This window comes from Lycium barbarum, chromosome 4, assembly GCF_019175385.1.
Source record: "Lycium barbarum isolate Lr01 chromosome 4, ASM1917538v2, whole genome shotgun sequence".
In the NCBI taxonomy this organism is placed as follows: Eukaryota; Viridiplantae; Streptophyta; class Magnoliopsida; order Solanales; family Solanaceae; genus Lycium; species Lycium barbarum.
Window position 1 is genome coordinate 57225469 of NC_083340.1, and position 16163 is coordinate 57241631.

Below are 16163 nucleotides of genomic sequence, written 5' to 3' on the forward strand. Positions count from 1 at the left end.
CAAGTGAATTACAAGTTCAAGGAGGTGATAGCAACATTGGATATTGAATTGAGGAAGAAGAAATTGCGAAATTGGAACAATTAAGTGTAGAAATTCCTCCGAGAAAATTTAGGTAAGATTTTCTTAGTTTGTGGTATAATTATATTAATAGTGTTGTAATGGAAGGATTAAAATTTGATTGGATGAAATTGGAAGTAAGGAATTTCATGAAATCGTTGTTATATGAAATTGTGGGTTGAAAAGGATTAAGAAGGATTGTTGGATTGTTAAAATTGTTTATAGACTGAATTGTAAGGATTTTATATGCATATCTCTATTACTGTCATTGTTGGTATTTCTGTGATAACAGGAGGATAATTGGAAATTCGGATTAGGTGAATATATAGGGGAAATGCTGCCCGATTTCCGTTAAGTCCTTCACTAATGAAAAACCCTAATCAAGAAAGTATAAGTTAAAGAGTGAGTTTTATAAGTGATCGGCTACAGATTTACGAACTAGGAAGTATAGTTTACTAACGATAGCGTTACTCTTATATTAAATAGGCTAAAGGGGCGATGAAGCGAACGTGATTACGATTAACCTTCAACAGGTATGTAAAGTTAACCCTTCTTTCTTTTTGGTATGATCTCTATGAAACAAATAGACGATGTGAATATGATTCCAACGAAGTTCCTATTCTTAGAGCCACTAGGATGGCTAATGTTCTTGATTTTCGGAAGTTATTTCTTTATATCTTGATACGTGTATATGATTCCAGAAGTTCTATTTTGATATAATCCACTGTGACATTCGAAAGGTATTTGATATGACTATTGTCTGGATTTTCAAATGATAGTTCATTTTGATTACTCCATTGAGTCTTTGATAATGTTTTAATTTGCATATGGTTCCTCACTACTCTGCTCGTGCATGCCTCAATATGTCCTCCACTGAGTCCCGGGCTAGGATACGTTTTCGTGCTCAGTTTCACTGCATTGTTCACCGAGTCCCTCACTAGAGGGCCGGGTACGGTATATATATATATATATATATATATATATATATATATATATATATATATATATATATATATATATATATATATATATATGATGGTGGTAAGCTGTGTTTACGGAGTTATGATGTGTTTATGGCGCCAAGGATGGCATGTGGCGACCTTATTCACCGAGTTCCATAATGGGCCGGATATGATATATGATATTGATATGCATGATTTTCATTTCATAAGGCAAGTGTATTGATGTTTTAAAAGTCATACGTGTTTCTGGTAATCTCTATTTCAGTTATGATCCTTTTTATTGTATTTCACGCTTTATATACTCAGTACTTATTCCGTACTGACCCCCTTTCTTCGGGGGGCTCCGTTTCATGCCCGCAGGTACAAATAGTCGGTTTGGTGACCCTTCAACATAGGACTTCTACTCAGCTGTCTTGGAGAGCTCCGTTGTTCCGGAGCCTAGACTTTTGGTACAGATCTTATGATATATATGTATATGTTTATCCAGGGGTACGGCGGGGCCCTGTCCCGTCATATTTCACTGTTAGTACTCTTAGAGGTCTGTAGACATATGTGTGGGTTGTGGATAAGTTCTGTTCAGCTGTGTCTATACGATGTGCTATGATATGATGTTCGTCTGTGGTGGCAGCCTTGTCGGCTTGCATATGACATGATATTGATGTGTAGTGGCGGCCTTGTCGGCGCTTGCGTATCATTTTATGATTTGATCAGTTGTGACTCCTCAGGAGACAGTTTATCTGAATATACATATCTGATGACGTTATGAACCGTTGGAGTTCTTTGCAAGTTTCCATATTGTTCATAGATTCAGTTTGATTATATTTAACAGGTTCTTATACGGGTGTCAAGTTCGGGCACTAGTCATGGCCCACGGGGTTGGGTCGTGACAAAAGTGGTATCAAAGCAGTTCATCCTCGAAGTGTCTACACCTTTATACTTTTTACTGGAAATTGGGAGCCCTGTGTGGCTATGATACGATATGATATATACGTATATATGTTGGCCCTGTGAGGCATTGTTGGTATTTTCTGCGTGCAGGTTTTGGGATAGTAAGAAGTACAGAGGAAACTCTGGCCAAATTTTCCCAAAAAAAAAAAAGAGAATGAGATATATGTTCATAATATGTCTTGAAAGTCGATACCGATAGGGTAAATTTATCATGTTGGACTAAAGCCTTAAGAGATAACTCCCATGTCATCCGTAAGAGGCATCATTCTTATTTGGGAAATTTTGCTTCGAAGAAGCATATATGAGCAGCAAAGTTTCGAATTCATTTGAACGGACCAAAATATTTCCCAGCCACATTTTTACCTTAGAAAAGCTCATGTTGAAAAGCAAGAACGTCCAGCAATTAAGTTTCACTTTTATTTGAAGAGTACAAAGCATACAATAAGTAGTTTGTGAACTAAATAGTTCTTTCATGACCCAAGAACGAATGTGAAGGTAAACTATGCGAAGCAAGCATTAGAAGTCCCGTGGTGCTGGTCGGATTCTAGTCCTTCTTGTGTGGTTTCGGAGGATGCTTCATGGTGATATAACCTTGGAGTCGGAGCGTTCTTGTGTTCTTGAGGTAACATTTCATCATATCTTGATGTCCTTGAGTTTAGTAGTTCTTAATCAACTAATTGGAAATGGAATTTGTGGAAGGAAAACGCAAACTTGCGGGCTGTCTAGGATCATGTGTTTCATGCGTTGTTGATGAAATACTAGGATAAATTGGAAAGAGCTTGTGACACTAAGGGGTGATGTAGAAAAAGGTGGCAAGTCTTAACTGAACGTTTTATTGAGGTATCGAGTGAACTGATAACTAGAGATAAATTACGACGAGTTTACAGTTAAAAGGAGTAATAGTATGATTGAGATAAAAGTACGGAGGAGGAAGAATTATGACAAATTATGAAGGTATTGATAAGACAGCTTGTGAGATATTAAGGGTAAGGTTGATCAGAAAGGGTGAAGGGTTAAATACGCCTACTCCACAGAGTGCAATTAAAACATAGTAAGAATCGTGAATAAGGTTAAGAAGTGTTACGTTATAGCATTGGTTACGAACATGATGTAATGTGAATACCGTAAGGATTGTTATAGAAATGAGTAAAGCCTAGCGAGGAAGTGACTAAAGGATATGATGTGATCAGTGTGAAACGAAAAAGCAAATATTGAACGAATAAAAAAAAACTTACAAAGTCCTATAGGGAAAGTTCAGAATAGAGGTCAAGTGGTAACGAAAGTGAAAGCGAGCACAGGAAGAGAAGGAGTTAATAGAAAGAAGAAGATAAGAAGAAAGCGAGTGGAATTACGGTGTAGCGATGTGTTATGACGTGTATAGCTGAGAAAACGAGTAATATAAGCGACAGAATTGTGAAAGACCGAACTAAAGGAAGATGAGCAACGGGACAGAATGAATGCTAGAAATGACTGGTATGAAAAGAACAAATAGGGATGAACAGAATACGTTTTGAAAATGAGAAAGGGGTTGCGTAGAAGTAGTGATTTCCGAAGGATACAGGAGTAGCATGAAATTCCTCGTGCACAAAATAAAAGATGGACATAGACTGGAGAAATGAAAGGAATACTAAAGGAAGCACTCAAGATAAACGTAATTAATTGAGTATGAGTATGGGATAAAAGGGAAATGTATAGCTACGAACTTAAGGTGTAGTACGACGAGAAGGTGATAAGACAAGACCACTATTAAGACGAATTTGATATGATTTTGAATAAGTTAGAAGTTAGCGCTGGGTATACAACAAGGGTGAAAGAGCATGAGGCATAAAGGAGTACTACGTGTATGTGACTTCACCTCAGAAATATTGAAATCCTTAAAGGACAAGGATTGCGAATTTGTGAAACAACTGATGTATAGTGAATTTATTAAAAGAAACAGATGATATCCGTTGGGATAAAGATAGTGTTATAAGAAAGCTTGGGACACTTATCATCAGAATATAAGTGCTACCTAATTGAAAATTCGAAACGACTATAAGCACTAGCTAATTACTGATCAGAATAAATAGAATGTGGCTTTGGATAAATTGCTATATTAATTGTATTACTCGAGTACCAACCATCAGATAAGATTTTGTACTATATGTTGAGAGTTCTCATCGCCTCGTGATTTGGTTAAGGTTTCGCACGTGGGGAATCAAAGTTATAGATGATAAGGAAAAGACCTAGACACGGTATAAGTACAACCTCAAAGGGGGGGAGCGGGTGAAAGAAAAGTAAGTACAAATGGAAACAATTGACGCTATAATATATCCAATATGGATACTCAAACTTCAAGTGAGATCCCATGCTGAAACAAGTTGGTAAGATCTGAAAGCCAGTGATAAACAAATAGTAGCCAAGATGGTATTTGAGACAGTGCTGAGAATTATTGGTAAAGATCTTGGATAATATGACATTAGAAAGTAGATGCTTATAAAAGGAAGAATGCGACAAGAGAATGGTAACGAGTAACTTAAGAGATATTGTGAAAGATAGCGATGCTATGCTAGATTAGAGGCTAAGATGTTGGCAATAAAGCTGTTCGCTGATGATATTGCGACTTATAAGTAGCAAGGAGAAGGGATAGAAAATCCCCTATAGTAGGGAGCGAGAAAGTCAAAGGGTGAATAAAGGAAGGGAAAGGAGTATGACAAGATAGGCTACGAGCGAATCTTAGTATGGAGGAGATATGTAAAGCAGAATGAACCAGGAGAAGGAAAGACTATGATTAAGATTGGATATACTCTATACAAGTTGTACAAGAATAATTATGCAATCTACGAATATTTCTATGCTAAAAATGAGACCAAGTGAGTACTTGATAAGAAGAGTAAGGATTTAGTAATAACAATGTGGTTACGATATTTTGAATACATTAGGGAAAGGTGTAAGATGGTTTGAACCCAAGTACCGAGATACAATTAGTACTAAGGGCAAAAGCCATAGTTAAGGACTAGTTATATCAATTGAAAGATATAAGACGAAAGTGCAAGGTAAAGCATGAAGACTAGTGAGACGACGCTAAGGTATTTCCTGGGCTGATGTGAGCACCTACACATACTCTTGTAAAGATTGCAATATGATGCGTGATAGGAGAACCAAGAGAAAATTTAAGTAAAGGGGCAATGGAAGAGTTTGAAGTAAAGATAAAGAAACGACACGAGATAATATGCCTAAAGTGTTACAAGTTGGATTAAGGGAAGTTGAGAAACGGTTTAACCGAGATGGTCAGAACAAACGAGTTACTGGTTACTGGGTGACAGTAAATTTATATGTCAAATCAAGAGAAATTCTTTCAAAATTATACCGGTTAATAATAGACAGATCACAGAGCAGCTATGTGAAGTTACGCATTCAGGCACATGCTCAGAACTTAGAAGAAAGCCTACAGCAGCGGAGAAGTGAACGCGAGCAGGATAGGGGTCATAACAAGAGGGCCAGATCTTCAGGAACGATGAGTGAGTCCAGAGGCGGACACAGGCCGCAGTTCCCTAGACATTCAGCCTATTCTATGACCAGTACATCTCTACGGTTTTCAGGCCAGAGCCTTGATAGATCTGCTCGTTCAGGGCCGAGTCCGAGTTATTCACGACCTCAGTTCAGAGATGATTCAGGCCAGTCAAGGCCACCTGTACCACGATGTTCCCAGTGTGGGAAGTTGCATTGGGGTTGATGCCGATTAGGCTCAGATGGTTGCTATTCATGTGGTCGACCAAGCCATATCATGCGTGATTGCCCCTCAGTACATGGTAGAGGTAGGACCCAGCCATCAGGGTCGGCAGCCGGATCTTCAGCATCTGCACGCCCTACGGGGCCAGGTTCACATGCGCCATTCGGCCATGGTAGAGGCAGAGGGAGAGCTCCCACTTCTAGCGGTCCTCAGCACCTTATTTATGCTTTGGCTGGACGCCAAGATCTTGAGTCTTCTCCTGACGTGGTCACAGGTATATTATCGATATTCTCTCATGATGTATATGCTTTGATTGATCCGGGCTCCACATTGTCATATGTTACTCCCTATATAGCGGGTCGATTTAAAATTGAGCCGGAGTCGATCAAAACTTTTGAGGTGTCTACACCCGTGGGTGAATCGGTAATAGCTAGCCGAGTATATAGAGATTGTGTAGTTGTGATATGTGACCGCCGTACTATAGTTGACTTGCATGAACTAAAGATGGTAGATTTTTATGTCATTATGGGTATGGATTGGTTGGCTTCTTGTTACGCCAATGTTGATTGCCGGATGAAGATGGTTCATTTCCAGTTTCCGGGAGAACCAGTTTTAGAATGGAAAGGAAATACGGCATCACCAAAAGGTAGATTTATTTCCTATCTAAAGGCAAGTAAAATGATCACAAAAGGGTGTATTTACCATCTAGTACGAGTTCAAGATGTGGAAGCTGAGTCGCCGACTCTACAGTTAGTTCCAGTGGTGAATGAATTCCTGGATGTGTTCCCGGAAGAGCTTTCAGGCCTTCCTCCCGAGCGGGAGATTGATTTTGCTACTGAGGTGTTGCCAGACACTAAGCCTATATCTATTCCTCCCTATAGAATGGCTCCTGTAGGATTGAAAGAGTTGAAGGAGCAATTGGAATATTTGCTTGATAAAGGCTTCATTAGGCCTAGTTCATCCCCGTGGGGAGCACCCGTATTGTTTGTCCGAAAGAAAGATGGCTCGTTGAGAATGTGCATTGATTATCGGCAATTGAATAAAGTGATGATTAAGAACAAATATCCTCTCCGAGGATTGATGATTTATTTGATCAGTTGCAAGGCGCCAAATGGTTTTCAAAGATCGATTTGAGGTCCGGGTATCACCAAGTGAGAGTTAGGGAGAAAGATATCCCTAAGACAGCCTTCAGAACGAGATACGACCATTTTGAGTTCCGAGTAATGTCATTTGGGCTAACCAATGCGCCGGCAGTGTTCGGGGACTTGATGAATGATGTGTTCAAGCCCTTTCTGGATTTGTTCGTGATTGAATTCATCGACGATATCTTGGTGTATTCTCCAAGGCAGAACATGCTGATCATTTGCGTGTTGTCCTTGGAGTTCTTCGAACTCAAGAGTTGTTTGCAAAGTTTTCCAAATGCGAGTTCTGGTTGAACTCAGTGGCATTCCTAGGGCATATTGTTGCAGCCGATGGTATTAGAGTGGATAGCCAAAAGATTTAGGTTGTGAAGACTTGGCCACGGCCCACAACTCCTACGGAGGTACGTAGCTTTCTGGGCTTAGCAGGTTATTACAGGAGATTCGTTGAGGGTTTTTTTTCTATTTCTGCACCACTTACAAGATTGACCCAAAAATCGGCAAAGTTTCAGTGGAAAGATGCTTGCGAACGTAGTTTCCAAGAGTTGAAAGATAGGTTGACTTCTGCACCAGTCTTGACACTTCCAGAGGGATTGGAAGGATATGTCATTTATTGCGATGCTTCAGGTGTTGGGCTAGGCTGTGTATTGATGCAACATGGCAAGGTGATTGCGTATGCTTCAAGGCAATTGCGGAAACATGAGCAGAATTATCCTACCCACGATCTAGAATTGGCCGCAGTGGTTCATGCTTTAAAGATATGGAGACATTATTTATATGGTGTCCATGTGGATATTTATACATATCATAAGAGCCTTCAGTATATTTTCAGGCAGAAAGAGTTGAATTTGCGGCAACGACGATGGCTAGAGTTGCTAAACGATTATGATGTTGATATCTTGTATCACCCCGGAAAGGCGAATGTTGTAGCTGATGCTCTTAGCCGCAGATCTATGGGAAGTTTATGTGATGTACGACCGAAGAAGAGATAAATGACTCGTGTGCTTCAGCAATTAGCTAGCCTAGGAGTCCGAGTAGTGGACTCAGGTAACAAGGGAACTACTATTCAGAATTCAACAGTTTCGTCGCTAGTCACGGAGGTGAAAGAGCGGCAATACGAAGATCTCATGCTAATGCAGTACAGAGATACACTCCCCCAGAAAGAGAAGTCATCATTTGATATTTCAGGAGACGGAGTCCTTCGATGTCGAGGCAGATTATGTGTTCCCGATGTGGCGGGGCTACGCCACCAAATATTGAGAGAAGTTCATTGTTCCCGTTATTCTGTCCACCCCGGAGCGACAAAAATGTATCATGATCTCAAGTCTGTATATTGGTGGAATGGGATGAAGAAAGATGTAGCGGAATTTGTGGCTCAATGTCCTAATTGCCAACAAGTGAAAATCAAGCACCAAAAGCCGGGCGGATTGTTGCAAGTTATAGAAATCCCAACTTGGAAGTGGGAAGTGATTAACATGGATTTCATTACAGTCCTACCCCGTTCTCGACGTAAGTATGATTCCATATGGGTGATTGTTGATAGACTCACAAAGTCAGCTCACTTCTTGCCAGTCAGGACGACGTATGTGGCTGAGGATTATGCAAAACTGTATGTTAAAGAGATAGTGAGACTCCATGGTGTTCCCGTATCGATTATCTCAGACATAGGAACTCAGTTTACATCTAAATTTTTGGAGTCTTTCCAAGCGGGTTTAGGGACCCAAGTGAGCCTTAGCACGGTATTTCATCCACAGACTGATGGGCAAGCCGAACGTACTATCCAGACTCTTGAAGATATGTTATGGGCATGTATGATATATTTTGGAGGTAGTTGGGATGATCATTTGCCACTCATTGAATTTGCTTACAATAATAGTTATCATTCTAGCATTCAAATGGCACCGTAGGAGGCTTTATATGGGCGAAAATGTAGATCCCCAATTGGGTGGTTTGAAATAGGAGAGACTCAGTTGATAGGGCCAGACTTGGTCCAGCAAGCCATAGAGAAAGTCAAGTTCATACAAGATCGGTTGATAGCGGCTCAAAGTCATCAGAACTCCTATGCAGATAATCGTCGAAGAGACTTAGAGTTCCAAGTTAAGGACTGGGTATTCTTGAAAGTGTCGCCAATAAAGGGCGTTATGATATTTGGCAAAAAGGGGAAGCTTAGTCCCCGGTATATTGGGCCTTATGAGATTATGCGCAAGATAGGCAAGGTGGCCTATGAGTTAGATCTACCTCCCGATTTGGAGTCAGGTCATCCAGTTTTCCACGTCTCGATGCTCCGGAAATGTATTGGAGATCCTACCAGGATCGTCCCAGTAAATGATGTGCAAGTGACAGAGAAATTGACCTATGAAGAAGTACCCATTGCCATACTAGATAGGCAAGTACGGAAGCTTAGAAACAAAGTGGTAGCCTCAGTTAAGGTTCTATGGAGAAGCAGTAAACGAGAGGAAATGATGTGGGAAGCGGAAGAAAGCATGCGATCCAGATACCCGCAATTATTTCAGCCCTTGGAAGAGATCCAAGATGAGACTTCAAGATCATAAGGTATGTATGTTTTGCTTTTATGCTTTTGGGTCGTGTGTGGCCAAATTATGTTGCTATTATGTTGTTGCCCTGTGAGGCATTGTTATTGTGGGCTGTTGTGACAGGATGGTAGTTCCATATTACAGAGGAAACTCTGGCGAAATTTTTATAGAATCCCCGAAGACTTTAACATTCGATGACGAATGTTCTTAAGGGGGGGAGAATGTTACACCTCGGAAAATCTTTCGTTGGTACGCAAGTGAATGAACTAGTGAGGAGTAAGATTATACGATGTTTTCATGGGCGATTGATGACATTCGATGATTCTAGGTGAGAGTTCAAAGGTGTTAGAGATGGGGGAAGAGGGTTGCCAAGAGAAGGCGAAGTATTTGATAAGCATCGGAATGAAATTACGAGTGACGAGTTAGTAAGGACTTAATGATGTCTTGGAGAAGAGTGATAACATCCCTTGTATTGGTATTGAAGTGTTGAACAAGTGTTAAGAAGGTTCCATAAGGATTGGAGATCAAACGAGACGACGAAACGAACTTCGGGATCACTGGGGATTATATGGCCAAACATACAGGCCATATAATTTATACGGTCCGTATGTTTGGGACCGTATAATCAACCCAGATTGGACAAACTCTCTGGACCAATTGTACGACCAAACATACGGCCCGTACAATTTATACGGACCGTATGTTGGTCCGTATGTTTGGTCGGGACAGATTTTGTCCAATAAATGTAAGGGACCAAGGTTATTTCATTTCATTTCTCCTTGACACCCCTTCTCTCTAAAACATCTCTCTACATAAATTCCACAAGTTTTCAAGGGTTTTTAGTGATCAACAACACAAAATAAGTGAATCAAGTGTAAGCAAACCCATTAAAGATCATTCAAGTCAAGAAATCCAAATGGAGAAAAACTAGGGTTTTTGCTCAAGTGGAGTATTTCGACTAAGGATAGTTCCTACAACATCTAATGTAAGATTTATGGTATTTATATGTTTTTTAAGGTATTTGGAAGTTGAAATGCTTGGATTTTAGAAGAGTATAGCAAAATGGGTCATGAATGATGAATAGTGACATTTTGAGAAATAGTTTGAATTGAATCATGATTGTTGTTGTGTTGTGACATGAATGGGTTATAAATGACGTTAAGATCATGAAATAGGCATTGTATGCGAATGGACGAAATCGTGTGTTATGGTCTTGAATATGGAAAAATTGGAAATGAATTGAGAATATGGATAATGTAAATGATCAAAGGCTATTGTTATGATATTGTAAATGTATTGTTGACGTTTGGGAGTTGAATTACAATATGGGGGAATGTTGGATAAATAACGGAGATGCTGTCCGATTTTCTCTAGCTTTAGCCATTTATGCTAGTTGTCGATTCTAACAATAGTATGACCTTAATGAAGGTATAAGCGCAAGTGTTGAAAGAGAACGTGCAAGTGCTAAATAGTCGAACGAAAAGGTATGTAAGGCTAACCCTTCTTTCATAAGGCATGGTTCTTTTGCCCAACGTCTAAATCTTCTATGAGTCTATGATTTCTTCAAATTATTGACATTCTGAGCTAATAAGCTCACGATGCTTGATGTGCTACGATAGTACTAAGTTCCTCGTATGACGAGTAGGCCTATAAGATAGATGTAATGATAACACCGAAGATAGTGATAATGATAGTAATAATGATGAGAATAATGTGATGATTAAGATGCCTATGAGCTATTATATGTATGTGTGCCTATGAAGGGCTATAATAAGACCCCGAGCTTATGACGCCGGGTAAGAATATATGTATATGAACATGTATAGAGTATGTATATGATTATGAAACGCGCGCGTACTTCTGCAGAAGGTACAGATAACCCTGAAGCCTTGGTAGGGCCAGGTATGTATGACCTTGAGCCTTGGTTGGCCAAGTATGTATGAAACACCGAACCTTTATGGTCGGGCACACTATAGCTATGTATATATGTATATATGTGTATATGCTATGTATATGACATAATTAAGAGTACGAATATGTTATGTAAATGAGATGTAAATGATTATGAGGGTAATTAAGTACGGATATGGTTGTATGTATGCGGATACACAATAGAAACGGAATGTCCCTATGGGAAACAAGTAAGTGCCATGATGATGATATTATTGTCTCCCCTCCTATGCCACTTCATATGTTGTCTATTATGCTTCTATATCGATGTTGATCATGCTTTACATACTCAGTACATTCTTCGTATTAACGTCCTTTTGTTTGTGGACGCTGCGTCATGCCCGCAGGTGCACAGGGAGACAGGCTTAACCCATAGCAGCTTTCTCAGAGATTACATATCAGAGCTCCATTTCATTCGGAGCTATAGTTTTTGGGTACTCATTCTTTTGTGTACATAATTATGGGCATAGCGGGGTCCTGTCCTGCTCATGTGATATGTTATAACCTTTTTAGAGGATCGTAGACATGTGTATGTGGTTAGATGTGTTTGGCCTTGTCGGCCTATTTTTTTGTATGTCATTTTGTTGGCCTTGTCGGCCCATGTACATTGATGTGGCATAGATGCCTATGATGATATAAGAAATGCTGTCGTCCAATTGGGACTAGTATGATTGATGGCTAGAATGCATGATTTGATTTATGGCTCACCTAGACGTTATGTGAAAGTATGTTAAAGGGGTGCCCGGGTGGGGTAGCGCCGGGTGCTCGTCGCGGCCCCCCTAGTCGGGTCGTGACATATCGGCATACCATGGTGCCACATCACTGGAGACTGCCAAGACTCTTTCATCCGGAAAAGTGTCATCAATATCCAGCACATCAATCGGTCTCCCTACTGCTTCAAGTCTGGAAAGATGGTCAGCCACTTCATATTCTGACCCTTTTCGGTCTTTCACTTCAAAGTCAAATTCTTGTAGCAACAACACCCATCTTATCAACCGAGGCTTAGAATCCTTTTTAGCCATTAAGAAACGCAGGGCAGCATGGTCAGTGTGAACCACTACCTTGGCACCCAATAAATAACCCGAAACTTTTCAAAGGCATAAACAATAGCAAGTAGCTCCCGCTCTGTTACTGTATAGTTCAATTGAGCTCCATTTAGTGTTATGCTGGCATAATAAATTGGGTGCAAGATTTTGTTGAGCCGCTGACCAAGCACAACGCCAATTGCAAGACCACTGGTATCACACCTTAATTCAAAGGGAAACGACCAATCCGAGGACACAACAATAGGGGCTGAGGTCAATTTTAACTTCAACTCGTCGAAAGCCTTGATGCACTTCTCATCAAAATTGAATTTGGACTCCTTTTCCAAGAGTTTGCACATTGGATTTGCAATTTTGGTGAAGTCTTTAATAAATCTTCTATAGAATTCGGCGTGCCCCAAGAAACTCCGAACCCCTTTTATTGAGATGGGCGGAGGGAGTTTTGAAATCACATCGATTTTGGCTTGGTCAACCTCAATCCCTCTTTCGGAAATCTTATTGCCAAGGACAATTCCCTCCTTTATCATAAAATGATACTTTTCCTAGTTGAGAACGAGGTTTGTCTCCTCGCACCTTTGTAGCACCCGATCAAGATGGTCTAAAAATTCATCGAATGAATCTCCCACAACAGAGAAGTCATCCATGAAGACTTCAAGAACGTTTTCAACCATGCCAGAGAATATGGACATCATGCATTGTTGGAAAGTAGTTGGGGAATTGTAAAGACCAAATGGCATTCAGTTGAAAGCGAATGTCCCATAGGGACAAGTGAAAGTAGTCTTTTCTTGGTCTTCCAATGCAATGTTGATTTGGTTGTAACCTGAGTACCCATCCAAGAAACAATAATAAGACCTTCCAACTAGTCGATCAAGCATTTGATCAATAAAAGGCATCGGGAAATGATCCTTGCAAGATGCAGTGTTCAGCTTTCTGTAGTCCATTCACACTCTCCAGCCGGTGACAGTTCTTGTAAGAATCAACTCATTTTAGAATTAGGGACAACAGTGATGCCCCCTTTCTTTGGCACACATTGGACTGGACTTACCCATGGACTGTTAGCAATCAGGTAAACCACCCCAGCATCTATCCACTTAATAATATCTTTCTTTACCACCTCTTGTATCGATGGATTCAACCTTCTATGATGCTCAACACTTGGTGAACTTTCCTCTTCCAACTGAATTAGGTGCTCACAAATTCCGAAGGGAATCCCCCGGATGTCTGCAATAGTCCAACCCAAAGCTCTCAAATGTTTCCTCAAAACTGCGATGAGTCTATGAGTTTGGCCCTCATTCAGAAGTGATGACACAATAACTGGGAGAGTGGCATTTGCCCCAAGAAACTCATATCTAAGATGGGATGGAAGTTGCTTGAGCTCCAACTTCGGTAGCTCAATAATTGACGGTTTTGCTGGAGGAGTTGTTCGCTTCTCTAAATCAAGAGACAATTTCTTGGGCTCATAAGAGTAAGACCCCAGACCAGCGAGTGAATTCACCAACACAATATATCCCTCCATTTCTTCTGCATCAAAATTGACCAAGATGGCCGATAATGCTTCACCCAAGCATTCTTCCTGCATCTTGAATTCTACCGTTTCATCCACCACATCAAAAGAATTAATGACTGAAATACATTGATAAAGTCTATGAAATTTCATACCCTTGTTGGCGTGAAAAGCCACCTCCTCATCGTTAACCCGGAACTTGATTTTATTCTTTTTTGAATCCATAAGAGCCCTCCCTGTAGCGAGGAAAGGTCTCCCCAGAATAATAGGAATTTCTTGATCAACAGCACAGTCATGAATCACGAAATATGCCGGCAGTAGGAATTCCCCAATTTGAACAAGCACATCATTAACGACCCCAACTGGCCTTTTTATCGACCTGTCAGCCATCTGCAACCTCATGGTAGTGGGCCTTGGTATCCCTAATCCTGATCTCTTAAAAATCTCAAAGGGCATAAGATTTATGCTAGCGCCGTTATCACACAACGCCTTGGAAAAATCCTGCTGCCCTATGGTGCATGGAATGGTGAATGCTCCAGGATCTTCCCTTTTTTGCACTGTGGTCTTGGAAAAAATAGCACTGACGCGATGAGTGATACCCACAGTGTTGTGTTTCAATGGCTTCTTCTTCTTTGTTAAGAGATCCTTTAAATACTTAGCAAACCCAGACATTTCTTGGACAGCATCCATGAAAGGAATGTTCATCGTCAATTGCTTGAGTTGATCATAAATTGCAACACTTGTCATCTTCTGTTTTCCTCACTAGCCTTTGAGGAAACGGCGGTGAATATTTGAACATTTGAGTCAAAGGGCGTAGAGCGCCAGAAAGTTTTGCCTTCCCCTTTTTATGTTTTTCTCCTTGTGCCTTGAGATTATCAAGATTTTTCTCCTCTTTACCTATAATGGGGACTTCCTCCTCTGTTTCTTCCTCCACAATAACATCAGATACATCAGGTTGTGCCTCTTCTTCAATAATTGACTCAAGATCAATCACCTTTTTATCAGCACCTTGAAGTATTTTTCCACTTCGGGTGCTAATAGAACCTACATGCTCTACAGAGTTTACCTCACTACCTTTCAGATTTAGAACTGTATCACTTAGTAGTTGTCCACGTTGAGGAGTATGCACTTCTCTGGAAAGGTCTCTGAATTGCGATTCAAGCTTCTGAATGGCAGCTGAATGAGATAGTTGAACCTGAGACATTCCCTTTATTGTACTTTCAGTTCTGTCCTAATTCATTAGCATTTTCTACATCATACTTTTTAGCTCCGCAGAATCATTAGCAGCATGTTGCTAGCTGAATTGTCTCTCCACTGTTGGGAACTTGATGTTTGCCCCCTTGGTGGAATGTAGGGGTTAGAGCTCTTGTTGCCATAATTGTTGTTATTGTAATTCCCTTGATTTGGATTTTCCTCATCATTTCTGCTATAATTGTTCCCTTGCAATTGGTGTTGAGGCTTTTGCCATGGGTGATGGCCCGGACCTTGATAATTTTGCCTTTGATAACCCCCTTGGGAGTTGTTGACATAATTAGCATCTTCATAATGTTGTTTCCCATCTTGGTACATCCTCTCAGGGACTTGATACATCCCCTGTGGATGAGGTGGTAACTCCTTAACAACATTTACCCCTTGTGCATCCTTTTCTGCCAACTTCTTTGATAATAGATCCACCGTGGTTTGCAATTGAGCAAAGGCATGATCTCTCTTGTGGTTTTCTTTTGCAATAGTAGCTAGTGATGGACTACCATAAGAGAGACTCGCACTATCAGTTAAATGCCAAGCTTGATTGTGGGTGGTGAGTTTATCAAGCAAACGGGTGATGTTGATAAATGACTTGTCCATGAAGCATCCTCCCGCGGCAGTATTGACAGCAATCTGATTCATTGTATCTAAGCCCTTGTAGAATTTCTCGGTGAGAATAGCATCCGGAAACCCGTGAGTTAGAGATTGAGCTAGATAGTACTTGAACCGCTCCCATGCAGAATATAATTGTTCCCCCGGGAGCTGTTTGAACTCAAAGATCTTATCTCAAAGTTTAGCCTTTTTGCTCGGTGGGAACCACTTCTTCAGAAATGTATTGGCTAGCTCGCTCCAGGTATGAATAGAATTGCTGGGAAGCTTTTCATACCATTCCCTTGCTTGGCCAGCCAAGGAATATTTGAAGACCCATAACCGAAGTGCATCAGCAGAAACAACACCTTGAGATTGTTGAGCACATACGTGCAGGAAGTTCTTCAAATGTCGGAGTGGACAGTCCTCTGAAAAATTTCGGAAATAACCTTCAAGTTTCAGCAGCTAATAGATAAACTAT

At 40.5% G+C, this 16163-nt stretch overlaps 1 non-coding gene across 1 annotated transcript; it reads left to right on the top strand.

Annotated features, from left to right (window-relative positions):
* Positions 1-15782: 15782 nt before the first annotated feature.
* On the top strand, positions 15783-15889 carry LOC132638981 (small nucleolar RNA R71). Its single transcript, XR_009582032.1, has one exon. It is a non-coding gene; the product is annotated as a small nucleolar RNA R71 (small nucleolar RNA).
* The last annotated feature ends 274 nt before the right edge of the window (positions 15890-16163 follow it).